Here is a 27,274-nt window from a genome sequence, read left to right on the forward strand (position 1 = left end):
AAAATACATCATTTGTATGATGTAGTTAAGCAATGCTCAGAGGAAAATATATGGCATTAATTACTTATATTAACAAAAAAGAAACTTATCAAATCAGTAATCTAACTGTCCACCTTAAGAAGCTAGAAGAAAAAAAGAGCAAAACAAACCCAAATCAGGTAAAAGGACATGCCTACAGCTAACATCATGCTTAATGGTGAAAGCCTGAATGCTTTCACTCTATAATTGGGAAAAATGCTTTCCCCTCTATAATTGGAATCAATGATATTTACTCTTGTCACTTCTAGTCAACATTGTATTTGACATCCTAGCCAGTGAAAGGAAGCAAGAAGAAAAAAAAAAAAGCATACAAATTAGAAAGAAATAAAACTATCTCCATTTGCAGACATATTTATTTACACAGAAATTCCAAAGAATCTACCAAGCAAACCTCTTAGAACTAAAGAGTAAGATTACAAGGTCACAGGATACAGGTCAACACACAAAAGTCAACCATATTTTTATATATTACCAATGAACAGTCAGAAACTAAAAATTTTAAAAACCAATCATAATAGCTCTGAAATAATGAAATATGAAATCTAACAAAACATGTACAAGAGCTTGTTTACTACAACTAATAACACTATGAAAGAAATAAGAAAAGATGTAAATAAGCAGAGAGATACCACATTCAAGGGCTGGAAGACTCAACACAGTAAAGATGTCAATTCTTCCCATCTGATCTACAGCTTTAACACAATTCTAATCAACCCCTCCCCAGGATATTTTGCACTGATACAGGCAAACTGATTCTGAAACCAAAGGCAAAGGAACTAGAATAGCCAAATAATTTTGATGAGGAATAAAACTGAAAGAATCATAAATCATAAGGTGTAAAAACATCATAAAAACCAACAGTAATTAAAACATTCTGTAGTATAGGGAAAGGACAGATACATGAAACAGAATAGAGCTGAGAAAGAGACCCACACAAATGTGACCAATTGATTTCTGACAACAGTGCAAGATGACTCAAGGGAGAAAGGGTAGTCTTTCCCTAAACCATAGGTGTTGTAACAGTTGGACACCCATATACCAAAATACATGAACCTTAACCTAAACTTCACACCTTAAACAATAACTCAAAATGGATCACAGATCTAATGTTTTGTAGAATGCAAACCTATAAAACTTTCAGAACATGAGATAAAATCATTGTGACAAAATACATGAACCTTAACCTAAACTTCAGAAGACCTTACACAATAACTCAAAATGGATCACAGATCTAATGTTTTGTAGAATGCAAACCTATAAAACTTTCAGAACATGAGATAAAATCATTGTCACATGGAGTGAAGAAAGAATTTTTAGACATGACACCGAAAGTACCACCCATAAAAGAAAAAAAAATTATGAACTGGACTTCATCAAATTAAAAACTTTTGTTCCATGAAAGACAATGTGAAGAGTATGAAAAGCAAAGTATAGACTGGGAGAAAATATTGGCAAATGACATATCTGACACAGGATCTGTATCCTGGATATGTAAGGAACTCTCAAAATTCAACATTAAGAAAGCATATAACAGCCATTAAAAATGGGCAAAAGACTTGAACAGAGTTCACTGAAAAGAACAGATGGAAGGCAACTGAGTACATAAAAATATTCAACATTATTAGACATTAGAGAAATCCAAATTAAAGCCAAAATGACATAAGAACAAATAAAATAAAAAGTGGTGGTAACACAAAATGCTGGCAAGGATGCAAAGCAACTAGAACTCTCATAACATTGTGAGTGGGGCTGTTTTCAGCTATTCTTGAAAACAGTTTGGCAACTTTTGATAAAGTTAAACATACATATGCCATATGACCCAGCAATCCCAACCCTTGGTATTTATCCTAGAGAAATGAAAACTGTGTTCACACAAAAACCCATATATAAATGTTTATAACAGTTCTATTCACAATTGCTCCAAACTGGAAATAACCCATATGTCCTTCAACAGGTGAATGGATAAACAAACTATTAGTGCAGCTATACAAAGGAATACTCTTGAGCAACAAAATGGAATCAACCATTGATACATACAACAACCTGGCTGATTTTCAAAGACATTATGATGAATAAAAGAAGCCAGCTTGAATATACCCACTAATCTTAACCTACTGGCCTACATATACCTCAAGTTAAATGTGAATGACAGACTAATTGAAAAAGCAGACTCTGGAGACGTGGTTGACAGATTTTTTTCCCCCTTGACTGGCAAATGTATACAAAATGTCTTAAATCCTTTGAGCATGTGTGCATCAGTAAAACAGGAGAATGAAGACAGCTGGAAGGAGACTTTAAAAAATTACTTACAAAGATATGACATGGGTATAAACTCTAGACTGAGAAACAAGCATATCTTTCAACCACCCATAGAGGCTATTAATAGTTAATATCAACTAAACACAAATATTTAATATCACCATGTAAAAAAGAGAATTTAAGACAAAGCAAACAGAGTATATACAATCAAATAGAAGTTTAAATAAAGATTATATATTCATACTAGATATTCATTGGGTCCTTGAAATAGAAATGACAATACTGTCCATTATTAATATGGAATGTGCCTGTTTTTTCTAATAGCAGTTACAGATTTATACTAATCTATCCATATTTTTTTCACCTAATTCCCTCTGACACCAAAAACATGCACTTTGAATGCGGACTGGGATCAAGTACTTAGACTGGTCACAGTTGCACCCCTCTGTAAAACCATCCTAAGAAGGCATGAAATATTTATTTTTCCTCCAAGATAAACCCACAGCAAATCAGTACAACAAAACACACAGAGGATTATAATTCAAAGAAGACAGCTACTCATTATTTGTAACTACATATATTTTGGGATGATGCCATAAAAGTTAGTAGACTAACCAGATGACTAAAAACTATTTAAATAAGTGACCTATCTCACTCTTCCTAATTTTAATTCTTAACGTATTAAATATAAGTCTAATGTGGAAGCACTAGGCTCCTTTTAAATGACAACAGCACTAGATAACTTCTCTATCTTAAACCTTCTGAGGATATGAGCTTTAAGTAGCAGATCCAGCTCTTCATGTTTTCCATTATGCTAAAATGTAAAATTTGGTGCAATTAAAAAACTGATAACAAATATTTACCTACTAATCAAGTTAATTATTGAATGCTTAAAATATCCCATGCCCTAAGAGTCATACAAAAGAGAGATCAAAATGATACAGGGCCTCAGAGACTTGGCAAAGGAGACAATGCAGATCTGAGATAATTAGACACCAAGACTGTGCATAATAAAGTACTATGGAGTACAGTTAGGGAATAACATCTAAATAGATGTCAAAACATTCTTTAATAAGTCTCCCATATAAATCTCTTCCATGGAAGAGAAAATAAATTCATTTAAAGTAGAGAGGCACTGCAATACAAAGGAGTCTCAGCTCTGCCATGAAAATGCTCTTAGATAAGTCTCAACTGCTGTAATGTCTAGGTAGTAGACATGACACCTGACACAAAAAGGACATTTGTTCATTCATCTCTGATTTGGATTTGGCTAATCAAGAAAGCAGGAGCAGGCAGGGGTTCCCCCTAGAACGGACTCACTCAGGATGTCTGCACCTCGGGACAGCAAGCTTGCTGCTTAATTCAATACTGCTTTCTCAGAACCGTGTGAAAGAAAGGATGCTGACACCCAAAAGGAAGACTTGGCTCCTCTCCTTGCCTCCTCCAGAGTACACACACTTATATTAAGGGCCTCACTGTCCTGCGCCCAGCTGCACTGGTACCTCACAGTCGCAGGGACCCCCTATGATGCATCAGCTGTCTAGCTTAGTTTCACTCTGGTTCTCTGTAAACTCATCTGAAAAACAGGGAATTGGACCAGATCCCTTACAATACCACAATCTACAAATACAATGAATTACAAACACTAACCACAGAACACTAATCTTACAAATTTGTCAGTTATTAGTAAAAACAGCTTATTAAATTTGCTACCTGGATTTTACTTCTGGTTTTATAAAAAATATCAAGCTGTTTTAGAAATGCCAAATTGGAAAAGCAAATACTGCTGAATTCTTTAAAAGAGATTCTTACCATAGACACAAAGTAGTAAAATAGCCAGATCTCACAGTAAGACATAATCTATGCAAAAACTCATCACAGTTTGTTATTAAAGTTTTACCATTCAGAACAAAAATATTCTTGTAAATAAAGTAATGTTAGTATCCTATGACACCAAGAGCAGTACAGTTCCCAGCAATGTCTGCAGGAATCAAGATCAAGTGAACCTTTAAGTTCAAGACTTCAAATTCAGATGTACAGGAAAACAATCTTAATTACTGAACAGCACGGATGTGCAAGGAATTGTACTAATCACTTTACTTGGATTATCTTTAGTTCTCACAATAATCCTATGAGGTACAAGTTTTTATCACAGTTTTAATGATGAGAACATTGAGGCTCAGGTTAAATAATAAGACTTCAGAACAACATGCTCTGATCAGTGAACCCAATCACTCACATCCTTTCAGCCGATATAACCCTACAATGAAAAGGTGGGCCATCAGACTATCATAGCTTGATATTGTTTCTTAATATAAATTTTTTAAATTAGCTTTGCTTTCTTTATCAGTTTTCCATAAATCTGCTTAGAATAGAATCAGTTCCCTGACCAAACTGAGTTTCTGGATCTGCGACTGCCGAGGAATAGCCTCTAGACCACTTAGGTTAAGGTCATTCTTCTTTGAGGTCTGGTATGAATGATGCTTCCCTGAAGGACGCACCTATTTCTTTGTTCATTCACCACAACAATGCTTTGACTTTTAATTATTAATTTTCTGCTATGGGTTTCCAACATGTTCTATATATAGCAAAATATGTGGAGCTGAGTCACTACAGTGAGTTCCTAAAGAGCACCAGGTCCATATGCTTAAGATGCCAGGGATACAGACGTCAAACATAATATTTTACTGAGAAAACGAAGACTATGACGTCCATTCTTTCTTTAACATAAGGACATCCACACCTGCAAGGAAGTGGGCAGGAACACTGGCTGAGAAAGCAAGATCAAAACTTCTTTAAAACCAGCTCTAGAAAAAAGAAAAAAGGAAAGATAGTAATATTAAATTTATTCAAGTGCATAAAGAACTGTTTGATAGAAACTCATAATTTTAAACTATGAAACATGAGAGACTGCCTTAGTTTGGAAAAAGTTTAGGATACATATTACATGTACAGTGTAAGAATAAGTGTTCCTTTCATTAAATCTAGTTATAAAGCTCAACAAAGCTCAAGCTAAAGTATCTGCAAAAATGGAAAAAAGGACTGGACATGTATCATCCTGCTTTTATCATTCACTATATTGTGAACAGTTTCTTATAACCCTCAAAATCCAAAAGCTCTTAATTTTTCATCTCCTGCCAGTTATTTTTATTATAATCAGTACAGTACACTAAATAAAAATTTTAAAGAACATGATTTGTAATAGTTTTATGGTATTTGGTTACACAACTATAGCATAATCTAATCATTTGAGGCTTCCAATTTTTCAACATTATAAATACCATTGTAATGAATAAGTAACATACACATTTGTGTGCATCTCTTATTTCCTTATAATAAATTCCTAAAAATTAAACTTGGGCAAAGAGTATGAACATTTTAAGGATTCTGAATATTGCCAAACTGCCATTTAGAAAGCTGTATCACTGTATGTTCCTACCAGCAAGATATTTGCCAATACTTTATTCTTTTCTATGTGAGAGACCTATTGGAGCACACAATTATTGATATCATAACTCTAAGCTCTTTGGCTTTTTCTGTAATCTTATTTCTTAAGCCTAGAGAAAAATCTTTTAGAAAGTATTATCTCTGGTAGTAAATATTTATCTGTGGTTGAGCAGTTTTTCCCATATTGCTTTTATTTAACAAATTTAGCTCTGTTAATTAAACTTAAATGCCTTATATCAGAAATAGTATGAATGGCATTTTAAAAATTAATGGCATTTTAAAAATAAAATAATTATCCTTCTGAGTAGATGTGCAATAAAAGATACCCAAAATGATGTTCATATAAGTGGTAAACTTTGGGTTTGGGGATATTGAGTTATTTTTCCTTTTTTAAAAAATTTCTTCTGTAACTCTCTGTATCACTTGAAAATTAATATATGAGCTGACATGATTTTTAAAAATAAGGCCATAGTCTAAAAAGTATAATATACCAAAAACTGTAAAGAGTTTTTAAAAAGAAGAAAAAGTAAACTCCTAAACTTCCACTTTCAATTATGATGGAGTAAACTGTATTGGGCTAGATCTTCGGTAAACAACTATAAAACTCGGCAATATACATGAAATATTATTTTCAGATATTGGACAAGAGGCAGCACAGGATTGTGATTCCTGAGAGAAGAGAAACAAAGACTCACAAATGCCCAGGCTTTCTGCTTATACCCCATACAGAGGAAACACACACACACAAAAAAACACAAGAATCTCACTGAGTTGAGGAAATAGAGCTTGAAGTTTGAGGCTACTGAGGTTGCTGGAATTTGAGCAGCAAAACTAGAAGAAGGGAGCTGTGGAGACAAAGTTTCAGAAATCTTTAGAGAGATCTCCTGAATCTTTGCCTAGAGACTAAGCTGCACATGTGCAGGCAATACTCCATCAGACCAGTGAAAGAATAACATCTAGGGAAAGAGCAACTAAACAGTATGAACCAAACAACACCTAAGCTTGTAAGCACAGGTCCGGGAGACATTAAAATTCCTAGAAGCTAAGCTAGAGTGAAAAGACCTTGTTGAATACCCCATGCTTTCAACACAGACTCTGAAAAGGCATGCCTCTATATTAGAGGTAACCTAACCCTAAAATTTACAAAATTACATAAAACCAAAGATAAAAAGAGAAATCTTTAGAGCAGTGGGATGAGAAAAAAATACATACAGCATTAAGTGAGCAATTATAAGAAATACCACTGACTTCTCATCAGAAATAATATAAACCGGAAGATTACGAAATGATGACCTTAAAATGTTGAAAGAAAAAAAAACCGTTAACCCGAAATTGTTTATCTGGCATGAATATCCTTAAAAAATGAAGGCAGAAGACTTCTGAATTCTAGTCATGAGCCAGAAGCAAAGTCCAGAATTGTCCTGCAGTTACAAACAAGTAGAAAACTAGACAAAATACCAAACAATAGTTTTCACACGAGATAAGAGGCAATATGAAAACATGATCCCCTAAAGAAGGAAAACAAGCAAGGGGAGCCCTGTGATTGCTCCAGCTTTCCGCCTAGAACCAAAACACAGGGAGAGGAAGCCAAATAGAGTCAGTAGGCTCACTAAGCTGACGTGACAGAGCTCAGAATTTGTAAAGTCTGAGACAGCTAGAATTTGCAGGGCATCGAACCACAAAGGAAGAAGTTACACAGAGAAAGTGCTCCAAAAACATGCAAAAGGGGTTTTCTCGAGTTTCTGGCCAAATACCAATCTGCATACATGTGGTGTGTAACTCCATGAGGCTACACAAAGAAAAACGTCCAAGAAAATAACAAATACTGGGACACTCTCCAACGATTTAGAGTTCACACAGGGCCAGGATCAATAACCAGCTGGGATGAATAAACCTTGATGAATACATGGGGAAATTAAAGGAGACACAAAAAAGTGCACACCTCAGTGGTGGGCCCAAACAGGCCCTAAACTAAAAGCTAGTCCGTATCTGTCCAGAAACAAACAAAAATTCCCCAAACAAAAAACCCTGAAAACAAAACTTGAAAGTTCAAGTTGATTCATAAAATTGGCCAAGCACAGTAGCTCATGCCTGTAATCCCAGCATTTGGGGAGGCTGGGGCAGAAGGACTGCTTGATAGAAGTTCAAGACTAGCCTGAGCAACATAGAGAGGCCCTATCTGCACAAAAAAGTCAAAATATTAGCTGGGTGTGGTGGTGTGCACCTATGGTTCCAGCTACACAGCAAGCTAAAGCAGGAGGATGTCTTGAGCCCAGGAATTCAAGGCTGCAGCGAGCCATGTTTGCACCACTGCACTCTAGCCGGGGTGAAAAAGTGAGGCCCTGTCTTAATTAATTAATTAGTTAATTAAATAAAAATGTTTAAAAGTTGATCCATAAATAAACTGCCTGCCAGGACAAAACTCAACACTATATGCAAAAAAAAAAAAAAAAAAAAAAAGAATGAAGACATTCAACATCATGAAATCCATTAAAAATTACCAGGCCTATGAAAAATAAATAATAAACTATAATAAGGACCAAGAAATGGCTGGGGTAAGTAAAGGACATTTGAGTAAAAGACCTTATAACAGCTATTAGAAGAGAGTTTAAAGACATAAAGAAAAACATCAACACAATGAAGAAAAAAGGAAATACCTCATAGAGAAGTGGAAACCAAACATATGTAAGAGAACTTCTAGAACTAAAAAAAAAAAAAAGGGGGTGTCTGACATGAAAAATTGACTGGACAGGCATAACAGCAAATTAGACAAAGAAGCTATTAACAAAAAAATCAGTTACCCTGAAGACAGGGCAGCAGAAAATTTCCAAACTAAAGAAAAAAGAAACAGATTGGAAGAAAAATGGACAGGGCCTCAGTAAACTGCAAGTTAATATTAAGTGGTTGAACATATGTGGGATTAGAGTCTGTAGGAGAAAGACACCTGAGAAGAAAAAAAACTTCAAGATAGATGGCTAAAAATTTTACAAATGTGATGAATACAATACACCCACAGATCCACGAAACTCAATAAACTTCCAAAAAGCCACACCAAGGCTCAACATAATAAAGTTGCTGTCAATCAGTGATACAAACAAAATCTTAAAAGCAGCCAAAGGAAAAAAACATATTATATACAGAGAAACAAATAAAAGAATTACAACAAACTTCTTGTCAGAAACTATACAAACAAGAAGATAGTGGAACAATATCTTTAAGATGGTGGGTGGAGGGGATCCTAAAAACCTAGAATTCCATATCCACACCAACAACTTTCAAAACTGAAAACAAAATGAGAGGAATGTTGAACTACAGGAAATGTAACAGGAAGTTTTTTAAGCAAAGGGAATATACTAGACACAAACTTGGATGGATACAAAGAAATAAAGATCTGAAAAAATGGTTAAATGAAGGTAAATATTAAAGATATTTTTCTTTTTTCTTTTTTTTTTTTTTTTTGACAGGGTGTTACTCTCTGTCACCCAGGCTCAAGCACAGTGGCATGATCTAGGCTCACTGCAGCCTCGACAGCCCAGGCTCAAGCAATACCTCCCACCTAAGCTTCCAGAGTAGCTGGAATTACAGGCACGAGCCACCATGTCTGGCTAATTTTTGTTATTTTTTAATAGATACTGTGTCCTACTACGTTGCTAAGGCTGGTCTTGAACTCCTGGGTTCAAGCAATCCACCCACCTCAGCCTCCCAAAGTGCTGAGATTACAGTATTTTTGTCACTTTTAATTGCTTGAAAAGGTAACTGCCTGACAAAGCAAAAAGAACAACTCAAAATGCATGACAACAAAAGCACGAAATATGGAAAAGAAGAAATGGAAGTAACTATTATGATTCTTGAACTACACATTAAGTGGTAAAATATTAGCTGAAGGCAAATCACGGTTAACTAATTAAGGCCGCCAATAAAAAAAAAAAATTAAAAGAGATGTAAGTTACAAACCAACAGGAAAGATAAAATAGAATCATAAAAAAAATCCATCCAAAAACAGGCAGATAATCAAGGAAAAAAGAAACAACACCAGCCAACAGAAAACAAATAGTAAGATGGCACATTTTCATTCAACTATATCAAAATTACATTAAGTGCAAATGGTCTAAACCACTGGTTGGCATGGGGGCATGGCTGTGTTCCAATAAAATTTTATTTACATAAACAGGTGGCAGGCCAGATTTAACCTGCCAGCCATAGTTTGCCAACCCTGATCTAAACACATCAATTAAAGGAGGGATTATCAGACTAGATAAAAAAAGTGAGACCCAACTACACACTCCCTACAAGAAATCCACTTTAAGTATAATGATATAAATAGGTTAAAAGTAAAAGGATGAAAAAGATATATCATGTAAATACTAATCAAAAGAAAAGTTTGTATCAGACAGAGACTTCAGAACAACGGAAACTACCTGGGATAAAGAGGACCATTTCATGATGACAGAGGGGTCAATTCATCAACAACACTTAATCTCCAATGTGCATGCACTCAACAGTGCTGTAAACTATGCTTGAAATAGGAAACAAAACTTATTGGAACTGAAAGAAGAAACAGACAAATCCAAAACTGCAGTTGGAAACTTCAACCCTCGTCTCACAATAGTTGACAGAACCACAGACAGAAAATCAGTAAAGATGTAAGATATAAGAAGATCAGACTAACCTAATTGGCATCTATAGAACACCCCACCTAGTAACAGGAAAATAACCATTCTTTTCAAGTATACATTGAACGTTCACCAAGACATACCATATGTTGGGCCATAAAACAATCAAAAAGTTTATATTGGTTGAAGTTATTAAGAGTATGTATGTTCTCTGATCACCACGGCATTAAATGAAAACACAGTAACAAAAGGATACCTGAAAAATACCAAATATTTGAAAATTATTTGGAAACATTCTTTCAAACAACCCATGGGTCAAATAAATTCCAAGAGGAATTTAAAAATATTTTGAATGGAATAATAATTAAATCATATCAATATCTGTGGGATGCAGCTAAAGAATGCTTACAGGGAAACTTATAGCTTTAAATGTTAATAATTGTTTTTTAAAAGGAGTTTCGAAAATCAATGATCTAAGCTTTCACTTAAAACTAGGGAAAAAAGAGCAAATTAAACCTAAAGTAAGGAGAAGGGAAGGAATTAAAGAGCTCAAATCATGAAACAGAAAACAGATAAACCACAGAGAAAAAGCAATGTCAAAAGTTGGTTCCTTGAAAGGATTTATGAAATTGATATTCCTTTCTCAAGTTAGATTAATCAAGGGGAAAAAAGGAGAAAAGACATCCAATCTCAAGAATAAAAGAAGGAATAGATCCTACTGACATAAAAAGGAAATATTGTTTCATAAAATTTATAATTTATTTTCATGCTGATAAATTCAACAGGTTCTCCAAAATGCAAATTACCAAAACAGACATAAAAAAGAAAAAGAAAATCTGAGTAGTCTTACATTTGTTTTAGACCCAGAGACTCACTCTGTCACCCACCCTGGAGTGCAGTGGTGTGATCACAGCTCACTGCAGCCTCAACCTCCCAGGCTCAAAGGATCTTCCTGCCTCAACCTCCTGAGTAGCTGAGTAGCTGGTGGCCTGCGCCACCAGGCCTGGCTAGTTTTTAAATTTTTGGTAGAGATGGGGTCTGCCTATGTTGCCCAAGCTGGTCTCAAACTTCTGGGCTCAAGTGTTCCTTCCACCTCAGTCTCCCAAAATGCTGGGATTACAGGCATGAGCCACCATGCTGGGCCTATATTCATTCTTTTATAAATTAAATTCCTTAATTAAGAACTTTCCACAAAGAAAACTACAGGTCCAGATGGCTTCATTGATAAATTCCATCAAACATTTAACGAAGAACATCAATTTTATCCAAACTCTTCCACAAAATAAGAGGAAACACCTCCTAATTCATAAAAAAGTCAGCATAACTCTCATACCAAAACAAACAAAAAACTATAGACCAAGAATAATCCCTCATTGAATCTAGAGGAAACAAAACAAAAAGCAAAAACAAAAACAAAAAAACGACAATACATCTCAACCAAGTTTATCTCAAGAATGCAAGGTTGGTTTAATAATCAAATACCAATCAATGTAATGCACCATCTTAATAGAATAAAGAAGAAATACCATATACGCGTCTCAATAGTGCAGACTCATTTTTTAAGAAAGCTGAACAGGCCGGGCGCAGTGGCTCACGCCTGTAATCCCAGCACTTTGGGAGGCCGAGGCAGGCAGATCACGAGGTCAGGAATTCGAGACCAGCCTGGCCAATATGGTGAAAGCCTGTCTCTACTAAAAATATAAAAATTATCTGGGCGTGGTGGCACGCGCCTATAGTCCCAGCTACTTGGGAGGCTGAGGCAGAAGAATCACTTGAACCCAGGAGGCGGGGGTTGCAGTGAGCATGGGCAACAGAGCGAGACTGTGTCTACAAAAAAAAAAAAAAAAGCTAAACATCCACTTGTGGGGAAAAAAAAAAAAAGCTCTAAGCAAAGAGAACTTCTTCAATCTGATAAAGGGCATCTATGAAAAATGTATAGCTAACATATACAATGGTGAAAGAGTTCTCTCTACACTAAAAAAGAAGATCTAAATAGAGCTATATTATGTTCATGTTAAGATGTTAATTTTCTCCAATTCATAGATTCAAATGCAACCCTAATAAAAATTCCAAAAGGCTTTTTTGTAGATATTGATAAGCTGATTACAAAATTTATGTGGAAATGTACAATACCTAAGAAAAAGTCTAAACAATCTTGAAAACTAAGAACTAAATTGGAGAAGTTCTATTACCTTATTTCAAGACTTAATGCTATGGTAAATCAAGACAGTGTCATAGTGGCAGAAAGACAAACAGATGAACAGAATAGAGTTTAGAGACAGATCCACACTTACTCCATTAACTGTGCTTTAACAAGGTGCCAAAGCAATTAATGGGGAAAGGAAAGTATACTGTGTTGGAACAATTAGCTATCTATATGGGGGCAAAAATCTAATCTCAACCAATAACTCAGCCTCAATACACAAAAATTATCACTATAAAGCATCTGGAAGAAAACAGGATAATATCTTCACAACTGTGGGGGTGGCAAAGATTCTTAGACAGGACCCAGAAAAACACTAGCATAAGAGGAAATATTGATAAAATAGACCACTAAATTCAAAACTTTTTTCATCGAAAGATGCCACCAAAACAATGAACAGTCAAGCCACAGACTGGGAGAAAAATCTCTAATACATTTATGCGTCAAAGAAGTTGCATCCAATTAGTATACAAATCCTAAAACTTAACAGTAAAATGACATAAAATTGGTAACTGGTTAATGTCTTGAACAGACATATCACTAAGGGTGATATGCAAAATAGCCTATAAGCACATGACAAAATGCATGACATCGATAGTCACAAGGAAAATGCAAATTCAAACCACAATGAGATATCCCAGTAAGATGACTAAACCAAATATTGATGATAATAAGAAACAGAACTCTCACAGATTGCTAGTGGGAACGTAAAATGGTAAAACTATCTCAGAAATTAAATTGTTCTGCAAGTTTCTCATAATGCTAAACATAGACCTATTTTAAAACCCAGCAATTCCACTTCATGTATTGACCCAAGAGAAAAGAAAACGTGTCACAAAAAGACTTATACAAGAATGTTCATGGTAGCTTTATTCATTAACAGTTGAAAACTGGAAACAATCTTTCCCACAATAATATTCATATAATGGAATACTACTCTACAACTAAAAGGAACAATTATTATATGTAACATGGATGAATCTCAAAAACATGCTGATAAAAAGAAGCCAGACTCAAAAGAGTACATACTGCATGACTCCATTTATAAAAAATTCTAGAACAAAGTTAATCTTCAGTGAAATAAATCAGAACAGTGACTGCAGCCACGGAAAAGGAGAAACAGCAAGGACTCAATGGGAAGAGAGCACAGGGGCTCTTTCTGGATGACAGAAATCATAAATTACAAAGATGTATTAATTGTCAAAACTAATCTTGAACTTAGGTACATCTTGAACCTGGTATATCCCTATTTAGATCTTTAAATTTTCTTTTTTAGTGTAGAAAGAACTCAGTCTTTCACCACTGAATATGATGTTAGCTATAGGTTTTTAATAGATGCCCTTTATCAGACTGAAGAAGTTCTCTTCTATATTTAGTTTGCTTAGAGTTTTTTTTCACAAGTGGACATTTAAATTTCTTAAGGTTATTAAAGATATTTGGTGTATGGAACTGTACATACACTTAATATCTGTGTATTTCACTATATGTAAATTACACTTCCACTTTTTAAAAAAATTAAAGGAGGCCAGGCACTGCGGCTCACACCTGTAATCCCAACACTTTGGGAGGCTGAGGCGGGTGGATCATGAGGTCAGCAGTTTGAGACCAGCCTAACCAACATGGTGAAACCCCATCTCTACTAAAAATACAAAAATTAGCTGGGAGTGGTGGCACACACCTGTAATCCCAGCTACTCAGGAGGCTGAGGCAGGAGAATTGCTTGAACCTGGGAGGTGCAGGTTGCAGTGAGCCAAGATTGCGCCACTGCACTCCAGCCTGGGCAACAGAGCGAGATGCTACATAAAAAATAAATAAATAAATAAAATAAAGGAAAACAACCACCAAAAACTGAAATTCTATCTCCTTACTCTTTGCCCACCCTCTAGAACAGTATCTCCTAAACTTTGGTCTGAGGACCACATATATCAGAATCACTTGAACCCTTGCCTTAACTTTTACTGAACCAGAATTCAAGCATGGGGGGTGGAGACTGGAAATCTGTATTTTAAAAAAGAGCCCCAGGTAATTCTCATGTCCAGGAAAGTTTAAGAATTGCTGTTATAGAAGTATGTAAGAAGAAAACAAAAAGATACAAGGGATTTTAAAATAGCATGTAAATTAAGTAATCAGTGCTACAAACATCATAAACTATAACAGTTGTCACTGAAGTCCTAAATTGCTATTTAAATTATGTTATAGTATCCTCTGTTCATGTTCAATTTTCTACTCAGTGCTTTAGGGAGTTGCAATTCCAAATTTTAGTCTTCAATCATCTAACTACCCAAATTTCTCATTAATCCCAACTCAAAATATGCATTTTAGATAGGAAATCTTGTTCACCAGGTCCTTCACTTCCCCCTGCTGCTCCACCCTTAATGTTCTATTACTTTCTTGGTACTGTTTTTCCCAACTCTTAATAGTGTTATTCCTACTTTTCTCTGCACAGCCTTGTCTTTCTACCTCCTTTAAAACCAAACCCAAAACTCATCTTTTCCACTAAGTGCTAAACACCACCTAAGTCAGATTCTTTCCAAATTCCCTTCAGCACTTGAAGATCTTCCTCCTAACAGACACATTTATTTTACTGAAATTGGACACCTCATCTTTATGACAAATTAACTCCATCCTCTGCTTAGAAAGCAGAACCTTTGGGGGAGAACTGAAAAGATTACAGCCTCTTCTCTCAAGCTGTTTTTATTTTTCCCTCTTTGAGTTGCTCTAAGGGGCTGGAGAGGTAGAGGCAAAGAGGCAAAGTGCTAGTTGCTTAGGGATGCTCTGGAATAGATACTAAAGAAGGTGAAAGCCTGTAATCGCAGCACTTTGGGAGGCCAAGGCGGGCGGATCGCGAGGTCAAGAAATTGAGACCGTCTGGCCAACACAGTGAAACCCCATCTCTACTAAAAATACAAAAATTAGCCAGGCGTGGTGGTGCATGCCTGTAGTCCCCGCTACTTGGGAGGCTGAGGCAGGAGAATCTGTTGAACCTGGGAGGTGGAGGTTGCAGTGAGCCGAGATGGCACTACTGCATACCAGCCTGGCAACAGAGCGAGACCCTATCTCAAAAAAAAAAAAAAAAAAAAGGCTTCAGGATTCAGTATCTGTTCAGAGACCACTTCACCAGCCCAAAGAAGCAAACATGGATTCCAAAAAGAAACTCTAGTTGAGGGATAAGGAAGTGCATTTGCCTAAGAATCCTGTGTTGTACTGGATGGCTAGCCAGGATTCCGAAGGCAGGAAGAAAGATCCCAACTGGTACAGTGTTTCAAGGACACTCAGATATTTCTGGCTTTCTGGCAGCAAATATTTTTCTACATTTTTTGTAACAGAGTTTGGGGTGGCAATGGGTAATAGGTAAATATTATGAAACTCTTGAACTAAGTACCAGTAATGGCAGTTACTTTTTGTTCTGAACGCATTATCATTTAGATATTATGGGCATTATTCATCTATTTTCATAATTTTCAGCTACAAAGTATATGCCTTCAAAATCATATCTATAATCCTGACCACGCTCCTGATCCAGACCCGTATTTCCAACTGATATTGTGGTATCATTACTTACCTAAAAAGCATTATTACTTATCTGAAATTAAACTCAGTATTCTCTCTCTCCCAAACTTGCATATATTATTCTATTGCCAAGCCAGGAACCTTAGACTTATACTCAACTTCTAACACCTTCTAACATTAACAAAATCTGGAGGACTCAAACTTTTAAGTATCTCTGAAATCAGCAGTGCTCTTGTTTCCAACCTCACTACAAATTCCTTAATTCAGACCATCATATAATTAGTCTCTTTCTTGAACTAGAGCAGAGCCTTAAATGTCATCCTTGACTGTCATCTATCTACCACAAGCCAAAGAGAACTGCTTCATTCACTCACCTTGCCATGTGTATTACAAACAGTCTCTGACTTACAATTTGGTTAAACTCACAACCATTCTATTTTTCATTTTCAGTACAGTATTCATTAAATTATATAAGATATTCAACACTTTATTATAAAACAGACTTCGTGTTAGATGATTTTGCCCAACTATAGGCTAATGCAAGTGCTCTGAGCACATTTAAGGTAGGCTAGGCTAAGCTATGTTGTTTGGTAGGTTAGGCATATTAAATGCATTTCTGACCTAATGATATTTTCAACTTAGGATGGGTTTATCAGGACTAACCCCATTGTAAGTCGAGGAGCATTTGTATTTGCTCAGTAATTATTTGGTAAATGTCTCCAATCTTTTCTCCTCCAGACTATTCTCTTTATGACTGCTATGATCAATTTTCTAAAACACAAAAGTGTTTGTGTTACTTCCCATCTATAAAACTAAATAAAAATCCAAACTCCTATATGGCTACATACAAAACCCTTCACAATTTGTTCCCCTCCTGCCTCGGTCCTAGTCTGATTTCCTAATTTTCTTTTGCACTAGTTTAGAAAAATCAAATAGCATCTTCCTCCTTAAACACTCTATGTCCTTTCATTTCTAATCATCTACAATAAATAGTAACTCAGTCCAGCTTATTTCATTTTATGAGTGCTCTTATACTATCTACAATCATTAGCTAAACCTATACAGAAGTAATGAGTGAAGAAACAATCAGACAACACACCAACTCTCAATTAGCTTATTTTCATAGCCTTATTAACATGGTCAATATAGATTAAATGAAAATGATTAAAACGTTTCAACTATCTCCTGAGCTTCCACTTTACAGTAAATTGATGTTAAAATTCTTCCGTTATAGATGTAATACCTACCTTTTGACTGACAGGCACAAAGAGAACCATAATTCAACTTTCTCCACATTTGTCCTTTTCCTCTCATCTTTAACACCTCCCTTCCCCACTTCTCCTCCTCTACCTTCTGTGCTAGTCCTGCCACCTAAATTTTCACTGCATCCTCTTTGTCCACTCTTCAAATGAACATCAGTATTCCTCCATCCTCATTTGTACAGCATTTAAAAATTTTTAAAGCATTTTTACATATACTTACTCACTTGATCCTTATAATCTTACTCTGAGATTCCAAAATCAAATGCTGCCGTTGGTACTTTCTTATATTTTATCTCAATTTTGAGGAAACTGAAGTTCAAAGAAGTTCAGTGACTCATCTAATATACTGCTGTTCCCTCTGCCTGCAACTCCACAACCCCTCTTCACCGGCTGATCTCTCGAGACAGTTCAAGCTTTCCTCTACCTCCAGGGCAAGAAGAATGTTATGCTTATTTCCATGCCATCCTAATGTTTTTCACATTACTACTTTATACCGCTAGAACAATCCAGGTCTCTGGACTCCTATTCTGGTGACTTTTCTATTAAACGATATTTTCCTTGCTAATTAATGTTCCTTTTATTAATGTAACCATTCAGCATTTTATAAAGTCAAGGGGAGAAATGTCAGGGGTCACCAGAGGTGACTAAAACTGTACACCAAGACATTCCTAGCTTTCCTTAAAAATCAAGAATTTAAGGAATGTCTCTAAATCCTCTCAAAGTATTTAGATACCATCCTTGTGGTAAAATGACATCCAAAGCCGACCATAGCAAAGAGTAAAAGAGCACTTCACAAACCCTAAATTAAATTATTACAAGTTTTAAGTGCTGCCTCCTAATATCCTGGGAAATGTCTAGGATTAACAATCAAAAGACTAGCACATTAGTCCCAACTCTACCACACATGGGCTGACTTGGGAAAGTCACTTAACCTTCCCGTGTCAAACTTGCTCTTCTATAAAATGGGATAATGCCACCTACCTTTCTGAACTAAGAGAATTAAATGAAAGAGCAGTCATAATAAATCAGCCTGGAACATAATAAACAGTCGAAATATGATAACCCCTTTATAATTTTTATATAACATCATTTTTGTTTTCAGAACCATGCCCAACAATGTTTAACATATTCTTGGACTTTCTGGCCCGGCAACAACCACAATAAATGCCTTCAAGGAAGTCATCTACATAACTTCTGGATCCCCTTCCTGGGTCACAATTCAGGTCCTATAAATATAATTTGGAATATCTTCCCCTAAATGCATTATCTTGTTCTGTGCCACATGAAAACTCATCAGAGGATATTCCTGTAGCTTCTCCTTGCTGGCTTGGCTTTTAACTACCTGGAACAGCACATGGAGTCAGCTGCAAATCTGGCAACTGTCACTGCCAGTCCGTCTTTTAAATCATTTATAAAAATGTTAAATAAAACTCATCCCAGTACTGATCACCTGAAGGATAATGGGGTAGGAATGCTGTTCTCATGTAAATAGCCAAGGTCAAAAACTAAATAATTAGATAAATGAGCTCCCCTTTGGCCACATGCATATTTTAACCCATAAGAAAGTGCTTGAGCTTCTCCTTAACAGATTATATTTAACATTCAGTGGGTTTATCCTTTAGTGTTAAGCATATTTCAGACGCTTTCCTGTCTGGTAATCTGTAGGAAAAAACAAACTCAGTTTCTTCACACTGTCCTTCAACAACCAACACAGAAGACTTTTGTGACCTCAAAACATATGTGTAGGGATTTCTCTCTACCGAAAAGCAAGTAATCAATTCTAAAGCAGCTACCAACTGGCTGTCCTCTAATTCAAACCAATTCTGACACCAGCTACACCTAGAGACAGCGTGAGATTGCACAGGTTGAGGACCCAGACCCAAAAGACTGAGCCCCACTTCCAATGCCAATCCCAAGCTCAATTATTTTACCTTTGCTTCTGACCAACCGGCTATAAACTGGGGTTCCTACAGCCCTCTCCTTGAGTTTGATTAATTTGCTAGAGCAGCTCACAGAACTCAGGGAAACACTGTAAAGTAAGTAAAAGTGTTTTAAAACACTTTTGCTGGTTATTACAAAACATATTTTAAGGATACAAATAAACAGCCAGAAATAGTGACAAATACAGCAAGGTCTGGAGTGCAGGAACTTCTGTCCCCATGGTGTTGGAGTGTGCCATCTTCCCAGCACATGGATGTGTTCTTGTTCACCTTCCTGGAAGCCCCTAAATGTCTGGCCCTTCTCTTCTCCCCAGTGGTTGGGAGGTGGAGTTGAAAGTGCCAACCCTCAGGGCCCAATGCTGATTTCCCTGGAGTATCAACACCTCCAACCAGTGCTTACCTAGTGACTTTCCAAAAACAGCCTCATTAACATATGCCCAGGTGTGTTTGAAAGGGCTTGTTGTAAATAACAAAAGACTATCTTTCACCTTTATTGCTCAGAAGCTGTTTCAGAGCTGCTTCAGGAACCAAGGATAAGAGGCCAACTACTTCAACAAAAGATATTCTTTCTGCTCTAGTCACTTAAGAAATGATGAGGCTTACAGGACCTGTGTTGAGCCAGGAACCACCACCGAAAAGCACACTGTATACAGTACATAATAGTATTACATCCTGATACAAAGACATGCCAACCTGTGGGATTCAGGATTTACACTAGGGCTAAATTCCTACAAAATTCAGTTTACCTCAACACTTTTCTCTACCCAGCCTCCAATTCTCATCCTAACTCCCCTTCCTCCAACTACCTACCATATACGCAGGTCTAACCTGCAGTTCCCGTATCATTTCCATTCCATCATTCGAGTTCTCATTGTTCCATTTTCCCTATATCTATTATTTAAATAAGCTTCCACCCTTTTAAATTGCTTGAAATACTTCTAACTCAAGGATACTGCTCAGAATAGGAAGACTGGACATTGTTCCTGTTTATGGTCATCTTCAAATAAAATAAGGAAGTCAATTTAAAGACAATCCCAGAGCACATAAGCCCATTTCAAATACAATTTTAAAAAAATTATCTTCATCACTGCTTCCTCTTACTAGCTTTGATAAAAAGATTACTGTATGAAAGCTCATCAGAGTAAGGTAAATTTAATTTTGGTGTTAAGCAGCATATGAATCTGTGAAAATATATTCTTGCTATATTATATTTCATAATACAGTATGGTCTCTCTGAAATCATTCCCTACAATTTTTCACCTACATGTAAAGGCAGGCAACTAATTTTCAGGTCACTAAGATGCAAATTTATCCAATATTAACATGAGTCAACAATCCAGCCTAATTACCCTTTCAAGATTACTTCTGCTCTAACCAGATTCAAAAGCCCTCCCCGCTCCCCTTGAAAGTAGGATAGCTGGCTGACTCAGATGAAGAATTTGTTAAGATGGACAATGCAAATAATTCATATTTTCCCTCTTTCATTCTCTAACAATTGCACTGAAACTAAGAAAGTAATTTGTACAGTCTACACCTACTCAGTTCACATAACCATGAATTTTAAATATGAATAACAGTCCATTCACAATGGCATAATTATCTTTAAATGTATAAAGAAAACTCCAACCTAATGAAAAAATGAGCAATAGTTGGTTATATTTTAACATGACATGCCTTCTAAAACCATATTTAACTAATTTATTCCCATGATTAGATTATGTAATAGACTTGAAGAAAGTACCTATGAAATTCCTAAAAGTATGTCATGAATGCAATAAATGTCCAATAAATTGTGGTAACTTCATAATCCTTATTATGAGAGTTAACCAAAAGAATATTAGAAATTGGTCACTCTTCAAACACTAAAATTCTGTATCAGTGAAAAAAAAAAAAAAACTGTGAAAACTTGTGATGGCTACATGTGGCTTTCTTAGCCCTGCTAGCATCACTTTGGACTCAAGAGCTGGCCCAGGTATTTATCATCTGAAGTACCACCAACAGCATGCCTGCCTGAGATCTAAAACAATAGCAAGACTATTACTAGTACAGTAACATTGCTTTCGAGCTATAGCTTGTTTCTAATTTTAATACCTCACCTGTAAAATACTCACTTCAATGAAACTCTACAAATAAGTGCAATTAAAAGACATTATGTGAGATACATTGAAAAAATAATGAAAATGAATGTTAAAACATAGTCATTAAAATAGAGCTCTTGCATGACAGATAAGAAGTTACATATTGTGACAGAAGGCAAAGATGCTTTAGGAAAGACCACAAAGATGCATGAGAATCAAAGTTGAAAGGACCACAAATAGAAGAAGGGCTGTTACAAAAGCAACAGAAAAACCTGAGAAGGCAGAACCACAGAACACCAAGAGAAATTCACCATTCTTTAAGTGATACACCATTAAGAAGGATTCTGAGATAACTTATGACTCAAACTGTCACCGTCAAAAACATTTGCTAAAACACATGGTCATGACACTAGTTGGACCTGGGTTACAGCAAATTAAAAAGAACCATATGTTATAAAATTGGAGTCACACACATTTTATCACTAAAATCTCACAGCTTAATGAATGAAGTCATCAAAATATTCATTTAATAGAAAACAGGGTTCAATGATTTTCCCATGGTTCCACTGGCAGAGAAGAGCTGGGATCAATAATAGACCTTATAAATTCCTGACTTCCTCACCTAAGTGTACCCAGCAGGTCTCTAGTACTCTAGTACGGTATTTTCACTAGAATATCTGCAAATCAATTATTAATATTTTTGTTCTAGAATAATGAAACTGCAACAAGGATCTCCCAATGACATTCAGAAACAGTAACACATTCACTCTAATTTGATATGCAGACCTAATTAAAGGTCCAAGGTAAGCAGAGGAAGGAGAGCAATACCAAAAATCAGAGCATCATTTGTACCAAGTACCCCCTTACCGAAGAGTATGATTTGCTCGTGCATTTTTCTAGGAATTTTTGTAACTTGAAAGTGCGTGTACAGCAAGGAAATAAATGGGCACACAACTGCCTGCTTACATCTAACGAACCACAGAGAATAATGTCTAATATTTGCTGTACCCTTTCTATGTAGTAGGTAGGCACAGTTAAACCTCACCACTATGCTGTGAGGTAGGTACTTTTAACACCCTCCCTTTACAAATGAGTAAACTCAGGTACACAGTGGTTAAATCACTTGCCTAAGATCATATGAAGGGGCTGGGATACAAATCCTGTCTTTCTCTATTACAACTATGATAGGAATGATGTATTCATAATGATCATGTAATTCTACTCTCTTTTTAAAGGTACTAAACCCATTTTAACAGAACCCCCACACTAACTGAAAATAATAATTTTCACATAATTTACTTTCAAAATAAAAAAGCCTTCTGAATTTTGAAAATCTTTTAAGCAATTAATTTTAGCATAAAAATTATAGAATGCTAAACTACTCTAGGGCATTCATTTAATATTTTCATCTAAATGACAGTTTGTCTCTTTCCAATGACAGGGAACTATCAGCACTAACGCTAACAATGCAGCATATTGTTTTAAACTTTTAAATAAAAGCTCACCCAGTTTTACAAAATTTCATGGATAAAAGTAGTCAACTCAAACTTCTTCATCCTTAGAAGGGAACAAATCACAAATAATCCAAAAACCATTAACAGTTGGCACGAGAATGCTTTAGAAATAAACAGTGTGAAAGTGATAAAGCAATCTCTGGACTGGAGTCCACAGACCTGCCCACCAATCCTGGCCCCACCATTAAATAGCAATTTAATCCCTTCAACTGCTCTGGGCCTTGGTTTCCTAATCTGCAAAATATCATCTCCATGGTCTACCCTTCCAGCTCTAGAAGAAACGTGACTCATACACATACATCTTTTTTTCCAAGCCTCCCATTCTCATTCTGTTTAGCTATTACTACTACTTCACAGCCAATGAGTCTTACTTTTCCTTAGTTCTATAAAAGGAGAAAACAGCCCAATCTAAACAAAGGTGATAGGGGAAAGCTTCCCTAACCACTGGTTTGCCATAGATGATTCTCAAGGTGAATAATGTAGAAGCTATTATAATGTTAAAAGGTGTTCGGTTTCAATATTTTAGGCTACTGTTTTGTAAGCCAGTACATTCTCCCTGAGGACGAATAGTAAAATTCAAGGACAATAAAGAGAAAATATATATAATTATCCATTAGTTATTCAAGAACTAAGAAGGTGCCAACTGAAAATATTAACACCTTTTTGCAGAAATGTTTTCTCTGATGGATAAAAGGGCCAAAATATGATATACAAATTTTTCCAAAATATGTTTAAGTACTAATCAGCTTTCATTTTGTAAACCGTAAAGTACTGTACAAATGTAAAAAATTACTAACATATATAAAATTAAAAAAATATTCATAAGATTAAAGATCTCAGTGAAATGAAGAACCGCCACGGACTGCCATGGAGGTGCACTCTGGAGACCACCACTGCCTAAACCCGGTGTGCATTTTCTATGTTCTCAAGAGTGCTATATAAATGAAAAATTATTAAAATTAAACTAAACAACTGACATTAAGATTACCAATTGTTAAGGAACTCAACCTGATTTTAGTATTGCTTAATAGAGCTGCTAGCTTACCACCTCCTTCCCAGTCAACACAAGTTAAAATATTTTAAAACTTATATAGAATCCGTAGTTCAATTTTGCATGATCTTGTAGAGAAACGAAAGTAAGGAAAAGAAAGTGAATTACTTATTAGTCTTCTAGAATAAAAGTCAGTAGTACATAATAGCACAATCCATTCTAAATGTTAAATAGGGAAGAAGTAAGCCACCACTATGGATAGAGAGGTTGCTACAAGAATTTCAAGGTGTAGTTATGATAATTTCCAGAAAAACTTGTGACTGATAGAATACCATCAAACATACACATATATTCTTCAATAAAAGATAACTGACAAAGTCCAGCAGCCAGACACCCTTTAGTTGGAATGCCACAAGAAAATGTCAAAATTTCCTTGTGACTCCAATCCCTCAAGCCTTTCAAAGTTCGGAACCAAACCAAGATGTATTTACACTGTTTTTTTAGCATCCTTCTTTAAATGCAATTCCCTCTCCACAAAAATCACTCCGCTTCTGCTACTCGGATGCCCAAACCCCACATCAAAGACTCTTAGGAGCCCAAGTAGTTGCAGAGGGGTCTTCCAGCTCCCGCCTCCGCATCCCTTACCCACCTTGGTTAGTTAAACCTCCCGGGGCACTCAATTCATTTCCCACATATGTACTCATTGGTTCCCTCCCTCCCCAAGAGGATCTTTTCTCCTCGACCTTGAAGACCCCCAGATCGGGCTCTTGGAGCCCCAAGTGACTTGGTCGGTGCTCCCTTCCCTGCAGCCTGTGTAACTGCTTCAGTCTCCGATGGCCTCCCCGCGACCCACCACGACCCCGATCACGGATGCCCTCCTACTGGCCCCGGACGACCCCCTTCCCCTTAGGAACCCCACGTTCCTCCAACCAGAAAAACAATTCCACAGAAATGCATCGAGAGCCTACTAAGCGCAAGCTCCCACTGTGAGCGGCGTGGTCTGCACGGGGCTCGCGGCCCGGGCTAGCAGTCCTTTTCCCGGCCAGCCCATCCCAGCCAGAGGCCGGCGCTGCCTCCGCCGGGGTGCGGGGGCGACAGCCGGGGGCGGAATGCGCCGGGCGCGGGCACTGGGGCACCGAGAGGCGGCCGCGGACGACGGCGCGGGGGCCGGGGAGCAGGCGGCGGGCCGGGCGCGACCGCAGGGACACTCACCGTTTGGGGCGCGCGGGGCGGCCTCATTCAGGGCACCTGCGGCCAGGCAGGACGGGCCCGGACGGCGCAGTCACCGACAGGGCGAGTCCGCCTGCCCTCCGGTGCGTCCCGTCCCCTCCGACTGCCCAGCGAGCGCAGCGTCGCTTCCTCCGGACGGAGCCCGGGGACCCCAGCTCCGCCGGATGCCCCCGCCAGGCCCCCACCCCCTTCCCTGCCGCCTCCCCCTCTTCACCCGTTTCCCCTCCCCCCTCCCCCCTCCCCCCAACCCCCACCAGAATGGAAAATACCTCCCGGGGCGGGGGGCGGGGGGCGGGCAGGGGCACGCCTCTCTGAAGGGCAGTCTACCGTGACCAATAGCAGGCAGGGCTTTAGAGGGGCGGGATTCCTAGCGGCCAATCCGGAGGCGGGTAGGTGAAGGCCGAAGGAGGGAGGCAGGGCGCGAGACGGGGGCGGCCCGGGAGTCGGGGAGGTCCGGCCGCTTGGGTGCGCGCTCGCGCGGCTGCCATTTTGGAGTCTGGCAGCTGCGACGGCCGCCGTGTCCGGCCGGGGAAAGGGAGGAGCCAGTCAGGTGGGAGGGAGGCGGTCACGTGGACCTGAGAGGCGGGGTAAAACGGGCTGCGGCCCGAAGGGAGGGGTCGACGGCGGGGAGTCTCGGGGATTGAGGGGGAATGTCACGTGGTCGGAGAAGGGCAAGCGATGGGCTTGTGGGTGGAAGGTGAACCTGAAGTAGGAGTGGGGGGAAAGCTTTGTCCCTGGTTTCAAGTCTTAGGGAGAAGGAGAGGAAAGTGCTGAATGGAGGGCGTGAGTGCCGAGTAGGAAAATGTGAATGAGTCTCCCTAGCGCCCTTCAGCATGGAGCCACCCAGTTAGCAAGTTCCAAGATCCACGGGAAACCGGGCACCTCCTGCAATTCAAGTATTCCCATCCCCGCCCCCAGCTGTCACAAAAATGACTCACAAATCGGAGGGAGGGGTGTCGGTCTCCGTCGTTTTGTCTGCATTTTATATGGAAGGGCCCCCTCCCTGGAAATGGCTGAAAGGGTGGAGGAAGAGAAGCATAGTTCACGCCTGCAAGGGCTCTTCCCGCTGGCTTTTTTTTTTTTTTTTTGGTAGACAGTGTCTTCCTGTGTTGCCCAAGCTAATCTTGAACTCCTGGGTTCCAGGGATCCTCCTACCCCGGCCTCCCCTCCCAAAGTGCTGGGGTTACAGGCGTGAACCACCATGCCCGGCCCCACTAGCATTTTAGAAACCTTGTCGTCGTTCACAAACTTACCAGTCACTTCTTAAGTGTTAGACATAACCTTGATCATGTTCCAGCGCCTCAACTTAATAAACCAAAAAGCTCTTCTGTGAGACTGTCTAGCTCTCACCCTTTATTTCAATTCATCCCTCAAGTACTGGCTAAGTTATTCTCCCAACTAATCCACTAAAAAGTGCTTCTGTTAAGGCTCGCAGTGACACCCATATGACCGGGTTCAAAGGTCGATTTGTAGTCATCCTGCTTGGTCTCCTGCGGTGGATTTTGTGGACTACATGAAGCCTTTTTCTCTTCCCTGATGTAACCCTCACCCCACTTTTCCTAACACCCTAAACCCTCAGATTGTCTTTCTGTTCAGTTAGCCTTTCTAAATCTGTTCTCTGTTGACTCTACGCCCAAGGATCTGACCCTCAGTCCTCTACTTAGTGGGCATGCAGTCGTTTCTCTCTCTGCCCACTGGGTGATCTGACCATTCTGATGGCTCAACAGCTGAATGTATGTTTAATGACGTCCAGATCTGCAGGTATAAGTGCCTCTTGGGCATCTGCACTTGCAAGTCATGATGTCTCCACGTGGGACCTCATATACCCTCTGAGGTTCACAAAACCTGCTCCTCCTTCTCATCCGTTCCTTATCTTTTTTTGATGGTAACAGCCATCCACTTATTTGCCCAAGCCAGGAACCTGGAAGTAACCTTTCATGCCATTTCCTCACTGCTCTAACATCTCCCTACCTCTTCTAACTTTATCGTGTTGGTAATATTTACTAAATGCTTTCTCCTGTTCAGTTCTACTGCCACTGCCACTGCCTCACCTGCATCATTTATTTATTAGGCCAGTACTTAACTGAGCACCTTACTATGCACCAGGCATTGTTTGAGATGCTCAGGATGTAGTGGTGAACAAAACAAAGTTCCTGAGTGGGACAAGACAAATGGTAAAAGTACATTA

At 38.1% G+C, this 27,274-nt stretch overlaps 1 protein-coding gene across 3 annotated transcripts in view; it reads right to left on the reverse strand.

Moving 5' to 3' along the window:
* Positions 1-25,638, reverse strand: part of SOCS5 (suppressor of cytokine signaling 5) — a 63,696-nt gene extending 38,058 nt beyond the window's left edge. The window contains exon 1 of one of the 3 annotated variants that reach the window (XM_055377833.2): positions 25,356-25,638. The gene's annotated coding sequence lies outside the window, so the exon portion shown is untranslated. Of the gene's footprint in view, positions 1-22,856; positions 24,822-25,068; positions 25,284-25,355 lie in introns of those variants that run through there. The other 2 variants (XM_019021558.4, XM_055377832.2) reach the window with 2 other exon arrangements.
* Between the last annotated feature and the right edge of the window lie 1,636 nt (positions 25,639-27,274).

Source organism: Gorilla gorilla, chromosome 12 (genome assembly GCF_029281585.2).
Source record: "Gorilla gorilla gorilla isolate KB3781 chromosome 12, NHGRI_mGorGor1-v2.1_pri, whole genome shotgun sequence".
Lineage (NCBI taxonomy): Eukaryota > Metazoa > Chordata > Mammalia > Primates > Hominidae > Gorilla > Gorilla gorilla.